Genomic DNA, 15,293 nt, shown 5'->3' on the forward strand with positions numbered 1-15,293 from the left:
AGAAAGAAAGAAAGACAGACAGACAGGCAGACAGACAGAAAGACTTGCATTTCTACAGCACCTTTCACCACCTCCGGATGTCCCAAAGCGCTTTACAGCCAATGAAGTACTTTTTGAAGTGTAGTCACTGTTTGTAATGTAGGAAACGCGGCAGCCAATTTGCACACAGCAAGATCCCACAAACAGCAATGTGATAATGACCAGATCATCTGTTTTAATGATGCTGATTGAAGGATAAATATTGGCCCCAGGACACCAGGGATAACTCCCCCCTGCTCTTCTTCAAAATAGTGCCAAGGGATCTTTTACGTCCACCTGAGAGAGCAGACGGGGCCTCGGTTTAACGTCTCATCTGAAAGACGGCACCTCCGACAGTGCGGTACTCCCTCAGCACTGCCCTGGGAGTGTCAGCCTAGATTTTTGTGCTCAAGTCCCTGGAGTGGGGACTTGAACCCACAACCTTCTGACTCAGAGGCTAAAGTACTACCCACTTTTTAAAAATATATTATTTATTGAACATTAAAAACATTTATAACATCGTGATCATTCCATTGTATCATGCAAATCCATTCCGCCACTTTGTACAGCCATTCCTCCACCTCATATTAACATCAAAACCTGAAGTTTAATTTGTCTCCCATAGAGTCATAGGCCTAGAAATTCGGTGGGCTGCGTCACCAGTTAGCGCCTAAAGAGGGCTCTCAGTGGCTGGCCACGCCTCCCGCGATATTTAGCTGGGGCGCTAATGGCGGCGTTAGCCTGTTGCGCTGCACCACCACCGATGACGTCATCGGTGTGCGCAGCGACCCGCTACCGCCCCGATCGCGATATTTGGTAGCGCCCGCCTCTGTAGCGCCGTTCGCAAATCGCGCCCGGTTCACGGGGCCTACCTGTGGCGGGAGTGGCGCAAATTAAGGTGGAGTTGCAGGGCGGAAGTTTTTTTCGGCGGCCGCCTGCCAGCACCTCCGTCCCCGGCCTCCTGATCTCCCCCCGCGGCAGTGCCGGCTGTTTTCTGAGAGCCCGGCACTTCTCCTCCGTGCCGGGCTCTTTTGCTGGCACTCGCGATCTCTGATCGCGCTGGTGCAGGCCCCTCCCTCTTAAGAATGGGAGGAAGGCCTGCAGTACCGCAGCGCGCCGTGCCTCAGCGTGTGGCGCTGCGGCACGTTGCGCTGCGATATTCAGTTTCAGCGCCCTAAGGGGGACGCGGAGCGCCTCGAGCAGCGCCCCGTGTCCCTCTTGGGGCGCACAAGCTGAATTTCCGGCGGTCGCAACTACTCCAATCGCAGCGGTAATTCTGGCGCCCAGACGAGCTGGGCGCCCCATTTGCAGCTCCACTGAATTTCTCCCCCATAGAGTCATAGAGTCATAATGGCACAGAAGGAGGCCATTTGGCCTTTCGAGTCCGTGCCAGCTCTCTGTAGAGCAATCCAGTCAGTCCCATTCCCCCGCTCTATCCCCGTAGCCCTGCAAGTTTATTTCCCTCAAGTGCCTATCCAGTCTCCCCTTGAAAACATTGAGTGTCTCCGCTTCCACCACTTCCGTCAGCAGCGAGTTCCAGGTCCTCACCACTCGCTGCGTAAAAAAGTTTTCCCTCATGTCCCCCCTGTATCTCTTGCCCAAAACCTTAAATCTGTGTCCCCTAGTCCTTGTACCATCAACTAGTGGGAACACCTCGATCAAATCACCCCTCAACCTCCTTTGCTCTAATGAAAACAAATCCAGCTTCTCCAACCTGTCCTTGTAGCTAAGATCCCCCATCCCCGGAACCATTCTGGTAAATCTCCTCTGCACCCTCTCAAGGGCCTTCACATCCTTCCTAAAGTGTGGGGACCAGAACTGTGTAAAGGTTCAGCATAACTTCTCTACTTTTGTACTCAATACCTCTATTTATGAAGCCCAAGATCCCATCTACTAATCTATTGTACTTTAAAAATTGATCAGTAATCATGGCTCCGAATAAGGAACGTGTGCCTGATAATTCCCGAATCATTTAATCTCCGGCCCTTCCCCCTCTCATGCTCTTTCCCAACTTTTCGGGCAGCTGTTGCTTTCTCCTGCAGCCTCCCGCTCTTTTTCACCTCCTGTTTGAACCTTCACTGCAGTTTCAGCCTCTTCCTTACATTAGGTTCGGGCCGAGGAGCTGCTCCTTCTCCCTCCTTCCGCCCCTCACTAACCTTTCCCTTTCCACACGATGCCACCCCACCCCACTTCCATGTCTCTGTCCCCCTCTGACTCCTCTCTCTCTCTCGAGCTCTTCTGTAACCTCCCATCCCTGCTGCCCATCAGGTACATAATCTCTCTTAGAGAGTCTTCCTGCTATCATGGTTTCTCCAACAGTGCCACTCCCTTCGGCCTCCCCTCCATCGCTGACCCTTGCTTCCCGTTTCTTCTCTCTCTGGGACAATGGCGCATCTGCATCTATTTTGCTCCCTTCTGGCGTCTTTGTCTCGCCGCTCCCGTCCTGCTGCCCCACTAATGCTCCTGCCTCTTGCACCCTCTCCTTGTCTTGCCCCCTCCTGCTCCCCGAGATGTCCGACTCCCCGTCTTTCTTTGGCGTACGTACACTTACCCCACACCCTGCTCCCGCCTCCTCTCCCCCCGTGGACACCAGATTCTTTAGGGAGAGCTGAGCCGTATTATGGCTCAACTCTGCCCTCGACCCGTGCTGCCCTCTGCTGTCTTTGTTCTTTTCCAGTGTAGTTGGTGTGTTTACCACCATCTCCATCCTGTTCTGTGCTCCGCAAGTTTCTGCCTCTTCCCGCGCTCTTTTCTCCTTCCATTCACCAGCTGTGTCCTCCGCCCGCACCGTTCCTCCGGCCGCTCCACTCACACCTCCTGCTCCTTCTCCCATCTCCTCATCACTCAAGGGGCTTCCTTCTGCCTCACACTCATAGCGGGTGGGGCCTTTGTGACACACCCCACAGCTCTCTGCCTTGCAGCTCCGAGCGATGTGTCCAGACTCACCGCAGTTATAACAGTACAAGTCTAGACAGTTTCTTACTAGATGGTCGTGTCCAAGACAACAATAACAAACCTTCACCTGGTTATCATGCAGTATTCGGAAGTACTCCACTCCTTCCAATGTCTTGAAATTCAAGCTATACGGCAATGCCTTCTCCCCCTCTGGGAACTGTACCTTTATGCACATAAGAACATAAGAAATAGGAGCAGGAATAGGCCACTCGGCCCCTCGAGCCTGCTCCGCCATTCAATAAGATCATGGCTGATCTTGGGCTCAAAGCCACTTCCCTGCCCGCTCCCCAACAGGTTCCATCAGCTACCTGCGTTCCTGGATAGTATCTCCTCTTTATTGCCAAGCGAATTTTAATGTCCCATGACTCCAACTTTTTTATTAGCACATCGTCCTCAATATAAACTGGCAAGTTTAAGAATGAGACCATCACCTCTTCAGAATATAGCAGAGATACCTCCAAGAACTTATCTCCAACCTTCAAATTCAGTAAAAGTCTTTCCACCTCCTCTCAGCCACTGACCGTCACCTCGAACCCAACATACGGCTTTAGTCGGCAGGCAAAGCAGCTTCCCTCGCCACAGTCCTCATGTACCGCTTGGATAATATCCCAAGCTCGTATCTCTTTATCCTCGCACTGAACCACCACAGAGTTTTCATTTCCAAACCGCCTGGGGTCCCGGCCCAAATCTCTGGGCCCGTCAGCAGCCATCTGGTTGCTGGTTAAGGACCAAAAAGGCCCTAGGACCTGAAAAAAAAACACACCACCAACTTTTTACAAACTCACTCCAACTCCCTGCAGTAATCAAGCAGCCAGCAGCACCTGCTCACCCCTAGCCCCTCCCACCTGGAGAGTGCGACCCACTGAGCCACGGCTGTTCCGGCCATCATGGTTTGTGGGGCAGACTTGATGGGCCAGCTGGTCTTTCCCTGCCCGTCTATATCATATGACTACAAGGGGGAAAAATTCAGTTGCGCCCCCTTTTGGGGCGCTAACTTCGCCGGGGCGTAACTTTTAGCGCCTCAAAAAAGTTAGCACCCCCACGCCGTAAATGGAGTGGTAGAGCCTCAAGCAGGAGGTGGGGCTACTGGAAGTGCACGCCCACCCTCCGGGGGCGCTACCATTCAATATCGTGGCGTTACGTGCAAACAGCGACACGTGCATCAGCAGGTAGTGCCGCGGTACTGCAGGCCTCTCTCCCCTGATTAAAGGGGAGGGGCCTAGCACTGCACGCACCGGGGGAGCGGGGTGCCGGGAAAACAGCCCAGCTCTCAAGAGCAGTGCCAGGCTGACGGATCGTGGCCGGCACCCTGCATGAGGGAACAGAAAGGGGGGCAGGTGCTGGCAGGCGACCCCAAAAAAGAATGGCCGCCTGGCACCTGGCCTTTAATTATCGCCGCTGTGGCCACAAAAATGCCTCCCTGGCCCTGTTGGACATATTGTCCGGCGGTAGGTCAGGGGGTGCGACTGAAGTTTGCGGCCGGGGCGCCAGCGGGGCGCTGCACACGGTTATGATGTCATCACCAGAGGCGCAGTGATGTGGGGCCCTAATGGCTACCACCACCGCTAACCTCCCGCTGAATTTCGCTGGATGCGTTAGCGGCGCCGCGCCTGGGCGCTAGTAATTTGCACCCCCAGGGAGCTAACAGGAAGCGGAAAGCAACTCAATTTCCCCCCCCCAAGTGTCTTGGACCTACAGATGGACAGTGTACTCGTTGCTTCAATATTGAGTGGATTAATAAATGCGAGGTTATCCACTTTGGTGGCAAAAACAGGAAGGCAGATTATTATCTGAACGGCAATAGATTGGGAGAAGGGGAAGTGCAACGAGACCTGGGTGTTCTTGTGCACCAGTCGCTGAAGGTAAGCATGCAGGTGCAGCAGGCGGTTAAGAAGGCAAATGGTATGCTGGCCTTCATAGTGAGAGGATTCGAGTACAGGAACAAGGATGTCTTGCTGCAGTTGTACAGGGCCTTGGTGAGACCACATCTTGAGTATTGTGTGCAGTTTTGGTTGCCTTATCTGAGGAAGGATGTTCTTACCATGGAAGGAGTGCAGCGAAGATTCACCAGACTGATACCTGGGATGGCAGGAATGACGTGTGAGGAGAGATTGGGTCGATTGGGCTTGTACTCACTGGAGTTTAGAAGAATGAGAGGGGATCTCATTGAAACTTATAAAATTCTAACAGGACTAGATGCAGGAAGGATGTTCCCGATGGTCGGGGAGTCCAGAACCAGGGGTCACAGTCTAAGGATAAGGGGTAAGCCATTTAGGACAGAGATGAGGAGGAATTTCTTCACCCAGAGAGTGGTGAACCTGTGGAATTCTCTACCACAGAAGGCAGTTGAGGCCAATTCATTAAATATATTCAAGAAGGAGTTAGATATATTTCTTAAGGCTAAAGGGATCAAGGGATATGAGGAGAAGGCAGGGACAGGGTACTGAATTTGGATGATCAGCCATGATCTCATTGAATGGCGGAGCAGGCTCGAGGGGCCGAATGGCCTACTCCTGCTCCTATCTTCTGTGTTTCTATGGATTACATAAACCTCTCTTCAGGGAGATTAAAGACAGCCTCATTCAGTCTCCGGGAAAGGAGGTTTCAATGGTTTTAGTGGTGATGGCGGGAGTCAGTAACGGGGAGTGATAGCCAAGGTCTATTTACATTCAAAGGCTCTGTTCCTGAAAAATAGCTCAGTCATTTGCAACGAGCATTTACAGCCTCCACAGCCTCCCCTACCATTAGCGAGAGGGAGAACTTACATAATTAAGAAGGCAATTTAGCATTATAGTACCCCAGGAAAATGATGAGCACTTTGTAAAATGCCGGGATTATTGGCTCTTAATGTGGCTTCTGCAGGTACGAGAAAGCTGCTCAGCAATTACTCCGAAAATGAACAATGAAATCATTAGGAAACAAATGAATAAAACCAAGCCGAACTATTCTACGTTCCGCACATAGAACAATGATGGATTCTGAGTTTTAAACTCTCCGTTTGATGAGGGAGCACAATATATTAGTGATTCTTCTTTTACCACATGGTACTGTAGATTTGTCAGTAATATGATTTGTGACTGGCAAGGCAGAGAGGTGGGGCCATTACGCTCATCATTTCCCTGTAGAAAGAAAAGACTTGCATTTCTATAGCGCCTTTCACAACCTCCGGATGTCCCAAAGCGCTTTACAGCCAATGAAGTACTTTTTGAAGCGTAGTCACTGTTGTAATGTAGGAAACGTGGCAGCCAATTTGCGCACAACAAGCTCCCACAAACAGGAATGTGATACTGACCAGATAATCTGTTTTAGTGATGTTGGTTGAGGGATAAATATTGGCCCCAGGACACGGGGGAGAACTCCCCCCTGCTCTTCTTCCAAATACTGACATGGAATCGTGTACATCCACCTGAGAGGGGCAGACGGAGCCTAGGATTAACGTCTTATCTGAAAGATGGCACCTCCGACAGTGCAGCACTCCCTCAGTAACTGCTCATGTAGTACAGAGAAGGTTTCACTCAAAGCATCACTCTGCCAGTTGATCAGTATATCTCCAATCTAGAGACCCAAAGCAGTTTTTGATCATCACCCATTCTGACAGCTCCCTGACAGCAACATGCTCACCTAGAAATCTCGCAGAAGCTGATCAACAACAACAACAACTTGTATTTATATAGCACCTTTAATGTAGTAAACTGTCCCAAGGTGCTTCACAGGAGCGATTATCAAACAAAATTTGACACCGAGCCACATAAGGAGATATTAGGGCAGGTGACCAAAAGCTTGGTCACAGAGGTCGGTTTAAGGAGCGTCTTAAAGGACGGAGAGGCGGAGAGGTTTAGGGAGGGAATTCCAGAGCTTAGGGCCCAGGCAGCTGAAGACACGGCCACCAATAGCGGAGCGATTAAAATTGGGGGATGCACAAGAGGCCAGAATTGGAGGAGCGCAGAGATCTCAGGGAGTTGTAGGGCTGGAGGAGATTACAGAAATAGGGAGGGGGCGGGGCCATGGAGGGATTTGAAGACATGGATGAGAATTTTAAAAATTGAGGCGTTGCCGGACTGGGAGCCAGTGTAGGTCAGCGAGCACAGGGGGAGATGGGTGAACGGGACTCAGTGCGAGTGAGGACACAGGCAGCAGAGTTTTGGATGAGCTGAAGTTTACGGAATATCGTCGAGCAGAAACTGATAGCCAAGTTCCGCACCCATGAGGACGGCCTCAACCGAGATCTTGGGTTCATGTCACGCTACATGTAACCCCACCTGACGCAGGGTCATCCAGACTCGAGTCGACATTGGCTTGTTCTCTCTACACAGATGCGGCCGGACCTGCTGTGATTTCCAGCAAAAAAAAATGTTTTTTGTCTGTTTTTTTGTTTTTCATACAGATCCCAGCATCTGCAACATTTGACCCCTTGTGACCCCACCTCATTGTTCTTTGATGTAATGTTTTCCTGACTGACCTGTTTGGACACCATTCACACCTTTGATTGCTGTGATTATCTCTCTGCCGAGGTGTGATAAATGGCAGTTGGCAAGATTACCTGTAAACATCTGACATGATTCTCTGACTATATAAGCTGTGTCTTTATGCATTTCTCCACTTCACCTGACGAAGGAGCAGCGCTTCGAAAGCTTGTGATTTCAAATAAAGCTGTTGGACTATAACCTGGTGTTGTGTGACTTCTTACATTTGTCCACCCCAGTCCAACTCCGGCATCTCCACACCATGTTTACGGAGGGTGCAAGGTGGGCGGCCGATCAGGAGAGTGTTGGAATCAATAGGTTCATAAAGCGTGGCACTGCCCCAAAGGAGCTGACAATTCAAACGCGTCATTGTAAGCTTATGACATGGGACAAGAAGTCCTTACTCTGAGAGTGCAGTGCGACGCCGCCTTGCCATTTAAGTTACAGGTGCACCAAACAGTTCCTCAATTTTATTGCGGGGAAAGGAATGAAAGTGCTCGTGATGGCTGACCTGCGAACTCCTGAAGTTGGCTGTAGGTTTATTGCCTGGGGAGGGTCTGTAAACACACCCAAGGGATGGGCAATAAATGTCGGCTTTCCCAGAGATGCCCACATCCCGAGCAGGAATAATAAGTCACGGATGAGGCGTCCTGTAGACTTATTGCTGTAGGTTTTGATGCTGTTGATTAAATAGGTTGCCTGCAGCAACGGAGCGGTCTGCAAACCCCATGGGGAAAAGTGGCATTTGCAAAAGATATTGTGCAAATTTTGGAATTATTAAATACAAATAAGATATAAATCGGAGCAGTTTTTAATAAGTCACCAGTCCATTACTCTACTGGTACCAGTCTGACACACGCCCCGGCCTCAACACTGAGCTCACCGTGACCTGTTAACCCTTGGGCTTGACTTTGGTTTGCTACCGGAAGTTTAATAAAATGTTATAAACACCTCAGAACAAAATGCTCCTCAATGGAGCAAATTAAACTGATCTTCACTCAAGAGCAAGAGAGACAGGGAGAGAGAGACAGAGAGAGGGAGAGAGAGAGAGAGACAGAGAGAGAGAGAGAGACAGAGAGAGAGAGATAGAGAGAGAGACAGAGAGAGAGAGACAGAGAGAGAGAGATAGAGAGAGAGAGCGAGAGAGAGAGAGAGACAGAGAGAGAGAGCGAGAGACAGAGAGAGAGAGAGACAGAGAGAGAGAGAGCGAGAGACAGAGAGAGAGAGAGACAGAGAGAGAGAGAGAGAGAGACAGACAGAGAGACAGAGACAGAGAGAGAGACAGAGACAGACTGAGAGAGAGACAGAGAGAGAGAGCGAGAGACAGAGAGAGAGAGAGACAGGGAGAGAGAGACACAGAGAGAGAGAGAGAGACAGAGAGAGAGAGAGACAGAGAGCAAGAGACAGAGAGAGAGAGAGACAGCGAGAGAGAGAGACAGGGAGAGAGAGAGACAGAGAGAGAGAGAGAGAGACAGAGAGAGAGAGAGCAAGAGACAGAGACAGAGAGAGAGAGAGAGAGAGAGACAGAGAGAGAGAGAGAGACAGGGAGAGAGAGACAGAGAGAGAGAGATAGAGAGAGAGACAGAGAGAGAGAGAGAGACAGAGAGAGAGAGCGAGAGACAGAGAGAGAGAGAGACAGGGAGAGAGAGATAGAGAGAGAGACAGAGAGAGAGAGAGACAGAGAGAGAGAGATAGAGAGAGAGACAGAGAGAGAGAGAGAGACAGAGAGACAGGGAGAGAGAGACACAGAGAGAGAGACACAGAGAGAGAGACTCACATACTCCTCAACTCTTGGGTCTAGTGTGGTGGACTATACAATCACTGACCTGGACCCCTGCGATATCAACGCATTCACTGTCAGGCAGCAATCCCCCCTCTCAGACCATAACCAAATAAATGTGTACCTTAAACTTTCTGCCCAAACTACAGACACAAAAAAGGAACACAGTAAGCTACATAAAATAAACCAGACATACAGATGGGCCCCAGACAGTGGAGATAAATTCATCACAGCACTAAATTCACCTGATCTCACAAGTAAAATTTCAAAATTTAAAGAAAATCTATATGAGATCACCAGAGATGGTGTAAACACGGCCATAGAGGATATAAATATGATCTTCCATGAGGCAGCTGTAAAAGCCGACCTCGTGAAACAGAAGAGGAAGCATCACAAAAGACAAAATAAAAATATGAAATGGTTTGACCATGAATGCAAAAATGCCAGAAAAGACCTGAGAAAAATATCAAACCAAAAGCATCGGCAACCAAACAATCCGGACCTACGTACTAGATACAATGAAACCCTCAAAAGATATAAACACATCATTAGGAACAAAACACAAAACTATACCCACAAAATACTCGAAGAAATTGAAAACTCCACCAATCCAAAACAATTCTGGGAAATGTGGAATAACCTGAGTACAACACAATTGCAAGCATTACCAATCCAAGATGGCGACATCTGGAGAACACATTTTGAAAACCTCTACAAAGACATCCCAAAAAACAAAACAAACCCAAGTCAACATCAGGTCACAGAAAAACTCCACACATTAGAAGCAACAATTAAAGACAACCAAAACCCTCTAGACTCCCCAATCACATGGAAAGAACTGGCCACAAAAACAAAATCTCTCCACCTAAAGAAAGCCTGTGGCCCAGACAACATAAAAAATGAAATGCTAAAGTTCAGCAATATGGAGATGCAGGGTGCGATACTCAAACTATTCAACATCATATTACGCTCAGGCTGTTTTCCCGATATCTGGTGCCAAGGACTAATCTCCCCCATATATAAAAAGTGGAAACAAATCAGACCCAAATAACTACCGCGGCATCTGTGTCAACAGTTGTCTAGGGAAGTTATTCTGCAGTATTCTAAATAGTAGATTACTTGATTTTCTTAACAAACATAATATCCTCAGAAAAAACCAAATAGGCTTTCTTCCAAAACACCGCACCGCCGACCATATCTATACCCTTCACACCCTCATTGAAAAACATAAACACCAAACAAAAAATGGGAAAATATTCGCCTGTTTCATCGACTTCAAGAAAGCCTTTGACTCTATATGGCACGAAGGGCTCTATTATAAACTTCTTCAGTGTGGAATAGGGGGCAAAGTCTATGACCTTATTAAATCAATGTATCTGAAAAACAAATGCGGGGTCAAAATTGGAGACAAACGCACCGATTTCTTCACCCAGAGAAGAGGCGTCCGGCAGGGCTGCAATTTGAGCCCGACCCTGTTCAACATATACATAAATGAATTAGCAGACATGCTGGAGCAAAGCGAGTCACCAGGTCTCCGTCTCCTGGATGGAGAAGTGAAGTCCCTGTTCTATGCGGACGACCTGGTTCTGCTGTCTCCCACAGAACAGGGATTACAGCAACAACTAGACCTACTCGACAAATACTGCCAAAATTGGGCTCTAACAGTAAATCTAAAGAAAACCAACATCATGATTTTTCAGAAAAGACCCAGATGTCAGGAAAACAAATACCAGTTTACCCTCAGTGATACCACTATAGGACACACTATGAGCTACACCTACCTTGGTCTAAAGCTTCAGCATAGCAGTGAATGCACTAAAAGAAAAAGCCCGAAGAGCCCTATATGCAATAAAAAGAAAATTCTACAACATCCAAATCCCAATCAAAATCTGGCTCAAAATTTTTGACAGCATAATCCTGCCCATTGCACTGTACGGTAGTGAAGTATGGGGGCCCGCTAAATCACCAAAGCTACACTAAATGGGAAAAACACACAATAGAAGCCCTACATGCAGAATTCTGCCGAGCATCCTTCGCACCCCAAAGAAAAACGCCAACAAATGCATGCAGAGCCGAACTAGGCAGATACCCACTGATAATAAACATCCAAAAAACGAGCACTAAACTTCCTAAATCACCTCAAATCTAGCTCCCCAGACACCCTTCATTTCAAAGCCTTTCAGACCCAAGAGCTAAACCCAGAAAAGAGTCCCCTGAGTCAGCTGCTACTGAAACTAAATACTCAGCCGGACCCTGACCAGCCCCAGACCAACACAGCCGTCCAAACACCAATCCGAGTGAACCAAATCATTAAAAAATGCAAAGAAACCTACCTGGAACATTGGAACAAAATAACCGAAAGCCAAAGCAGATTAGAATGTTACCGGGCCCTAAAAAGAGAATATAAACTGGCAGACTACCTCACGACCATCAGAGGCACAAAACAGAGACAGACCCTCACCAGGTACAGACTAAGCGACCACCAACTGGAAATTGAAAAAGGCAGATACAAGAAATCCTGGCAGCCTAGAGAGAATAGAATATGCGATCAATGTCTGGCTGGCGAGGTTGAAACAGAAATGCATTTCCTCCTAAAATGCGAAAAATTCAACACATCAAGAAACATATTATTCAACAAGCTAAGCCAAACAACCCCAGATCTCAAGGAATTGGATGATCTGTCAAAATTGAGATTAGTCCTAGGAGAAGGAGACAGACCATACCTTGGGGCTAAATATGTAACAACATGTCACAACCTGAGGACTGTTTAAAAGTAAGACTGTTTAAAATTAATATTGAACGTACCAAATGAAGTAGAAAGACTGTTTAAAATTAATATTGTTTAAAAGTAATATTGTATATACCCAACAAATGTCAAATCGATTGACACCTACAGAATGTTGGAAAACTGTACCTTTTTGCTATGTAAGCTTTGGCAATATGGTTCTCTGTAAACTTTCATGCCAATAAAGCATTTGAACTGAACTGAACTGAACTGAACTGAAAACTGAGAGAGAGAGACAGAGAGAGAGAGAGAGACAGAGAGAGAGAGAGAGACAGGGAGAGAGAGACACAGAGAGAGAGAGAGAGACAGAGAGAGAGAGAGACAGAGAGAGAGAGAGAGAAAGAGAGAGAGTGAGAGAGAGACAGAGAGAGTGAGAGAGAGACAGACAGAGAGACAGAGAGAGAGACAGAGACAGACTGAGAGATAGAGACAGAGACACAGTGAGAGAGAGACAGAGAGAGAGACAGAGGACAGAGAGAGAGAGAGAGACAGAGACAGAGAGAGAGACAGAGACAGAGAGACATAGAGAGAGACAGAGAGACAGAGAGAGAGACAGAGAGAGAGAGAGGCAGAGAGAGAGAGAGAGAGACAGAGAGAGAGAGAGACAGAGAAAGAGAAACAGAGAGCGAGAGACAGGGACAGAGAGAGAGAGAGAGAGAGAGAGAGAGAGACACAGAGAGAGAGAGAGAGAGAGAGAGAGAGACAGACAGAGAGAGAGAGAGAGAGAGACATGAGAGAGAGAGACAGAGACAGAGAGAGACAGAGAGAGAGAGAGACAAGACAGACAGAGACAGATAGAGAGAGAGAGACAGAGAGAGAGAAGGGGCATGTGACATTTCCGTGCTGATCACCTGTCCATTTGCCTGCAGTGATTCAGTCAGCCCCGCTGCTCCCTGTGTGTTTACCCACCATGGCACACACATTATAAACTGAAACAGTCCTGGTGCCTGATGAATCAGCGTGGAGAGAGGAGGCAGGAGCCCAAACACTGACGGTCTTCATCAAATATCGATGGTTGGCCATGGAAGAAGCTATAACTTGTATTAATATCGCACCTTATCACATCTCCCTGACAGTGGTGGGAGCAGAGATACTAGAATAGAGAGAGAAATAGAACAGAGAGGAGCCTAGAAACTCCTACTATCACAAGGGATAACATAACAACAACTACAACTTGTATTTATACAGCGCCTTTAACGTAGTAAAACGTCCCAAGGCGCTTCACAGGAGCGATTATCAAACAAATTTGACACCGAGCCACAGAAGGAGATATTAGGACAGGTGACCATAAGCTCGGTTTTAAAGAGCATCTTAAAGAGAAGAGAGAGAGTTAGAGAGGCAGAGAGGTTTAGGGGGGGAATTCCAGAGCTCAGGGCCCAGGCAGTTGAAGGCACGGCCGCCAATGGTGGAGCGATGGAAATCGGGGATGTGCAAGAGGCCAGAATTGGAGGAACACAGAGATGTCGGAAGGTTGTAGGGTTGGAGGAGGTTACAGAGGTGGGGGAGGGGGGTCATGGTAGAAATGTTTAAGAAAGTTGTGGTAAACAAGGCTGGGGGTAGCTGACCATTACAATCCAAGGAAGCTGGTGGAGTTGGTTTAGGAGATTGTAAATTCCCTCTACTTTATTTAGGAGGCTCAGTGGATAACTCTCTCGCCGCTGAGACAGAAGGTCATGGGTTCAAGTCCCACTCCAGCGATTTTAGGACATAATCCAGGCTGACACTCCAGTGCAGTGCTGAGGGAGTGCTGCACTGTTGGAGATGCCGCCTTTTGGATGAGACGTTAAACCGAGGCCCCGTCTGCCCTCTCAGGTGGATGTATATTGAAGAAGAGCAGGGGGGAGTTCTCCCCGGTATTCTGGGGCCAATATCTATCCCTCAACCAACATCACTAAAAACAGACTATCTGGTCATTATCACATTGCTGTTTGTTGGAGCTTGCTGTGCGTAATTTGCTGCTACGTTTCCCACATTACAACAGCGACCGTAGTTCCAAAAAAAAAGTACTTCATTAGCTGTGAAGCTCTTTGGGGCGTCCTGAGGTTGTGAAAGGCGTTGCAGAAATGCAAGCTCTGTCTTTTAAGAAATCTGGATAACAATTTTCCACGTTGCTGAGATGGCAAGTCTCGCTTCTGGAACGGGGAGGTGGGTCAAGCGCAGAGGGAACAACCAACAAATTTCAAGAGCTCAAAATATTTCCACGGCTCTGACAAGCTCAGCTGCGAGAGAGTCAGGCTCGCAGCCAAATAGTTGTGGGGCTTTGAATCCTACAGGGGCCTAGTCCGCCTCCTGTCCTCTTGAGCCCATTAAATTTGAGTGGCAGTAATGTGGCAGGAAAGCAGGGGGTCTAGACATAGTGCCGGTCACATTACCATACAAGACTGACAAATAGTCCGGCTGGCGCGCGGCCAAAGGAATGGAGGCGAATCCCCAGCAGCCTGTCAGGATGCCCGGAGACCTCGCGTGATTAGATTCATTCCGCCGATACAATCAACAGCGGAAAAGTAATCCAATTAGCAAATAAATGGTCGTTTCCACCGGGCCCTTGTGTAGGCAAGTAATAAAACAAAAGGTGGAAAAAAGCCCATTAAACGGAGGATCAATCACCACGAGCAATGAGACGGATCACACCCAGTCCGCCCTGCCCACAGCTCCCGAGAGTCCAGTTATCTCTCCGGCCCTCACTCATTTGTCTGGAGGCCTCCTTCACTGAATCATTGATCTAACTGGAACTCCGGGCCTAGCTGAAATGGCTTTGGATTTCCTATTGGTGTCAATTGTACTAAATTTATTATCACAGGGCCAGAAAAAAACTTGCCTGATATTCATTATAATGAGCTGGATCTTGCTGGAGCTCGGCATCTCGAGACACGTCCCGTGAGTTGGACTTTTTCCCGCACCCTTCATCGCGAAAGATTATCGCCCCGTACTTTGCTGAGAGCGCGAGCTGGTAACGGCGCAGGCGAGGGTGACAGGGCATCTGGGGCCTCGGTGAACGGCGGGACCAACGGTTTATCGCCTCAGCCCATGAGATTGAAGGATTGAGAAAGAAACAAAAAAACAACAGACGAGAGTGAATTCGAGTCAAATCAGGGACAGGAAGAGAAATAAAGAGAGGGAAAGAGAGATTGGATTAAGAGAGAGAGAAAAAAACCAGAAAAGAAAAGTAAGATAAAAATTAAAAAATTTAAATTTGACATCTTTTTAAATCTCAGAAAGAATTCAGTACATGCTGGAATGATACTGAACAGTCTAAATTGCTCCCTTTCTGTACTGGAGAGGGTTTTTAGTA

At 48.1% G+C, this 15,293-nt stretch overlaps 1 pseudogene; it reads right to left on the reverse strand.

Moving 5' to 3' along the window:
• The window catches only part of LOC147103538 (serine protease FAM111A-like), a 96,774-nt pseudogene extending 81,866 nt beyond the window's left edge, over positions 1 to 14,908 (reverse strand).
• Between the last annotated feature and the right edge of the window lie 385 nt (positions 14,909 to 15,293).

The sequence above is a fragment of the Somniosus microcephalus genome, chromosome 19 (genome assembly GCF_052327205.1).
Source record: "Somniosus microcephalus isolate GS21.2 chromosome 19, FLI_Smic_1.0, whole genome shotgun sequence".
Lineage (NCBI taxonomy): Eukaryota > Metazoa > Chordata > Chondrichthyes > Squaliformes > Somniosidae > Somniosus > Somniosus microcephalus.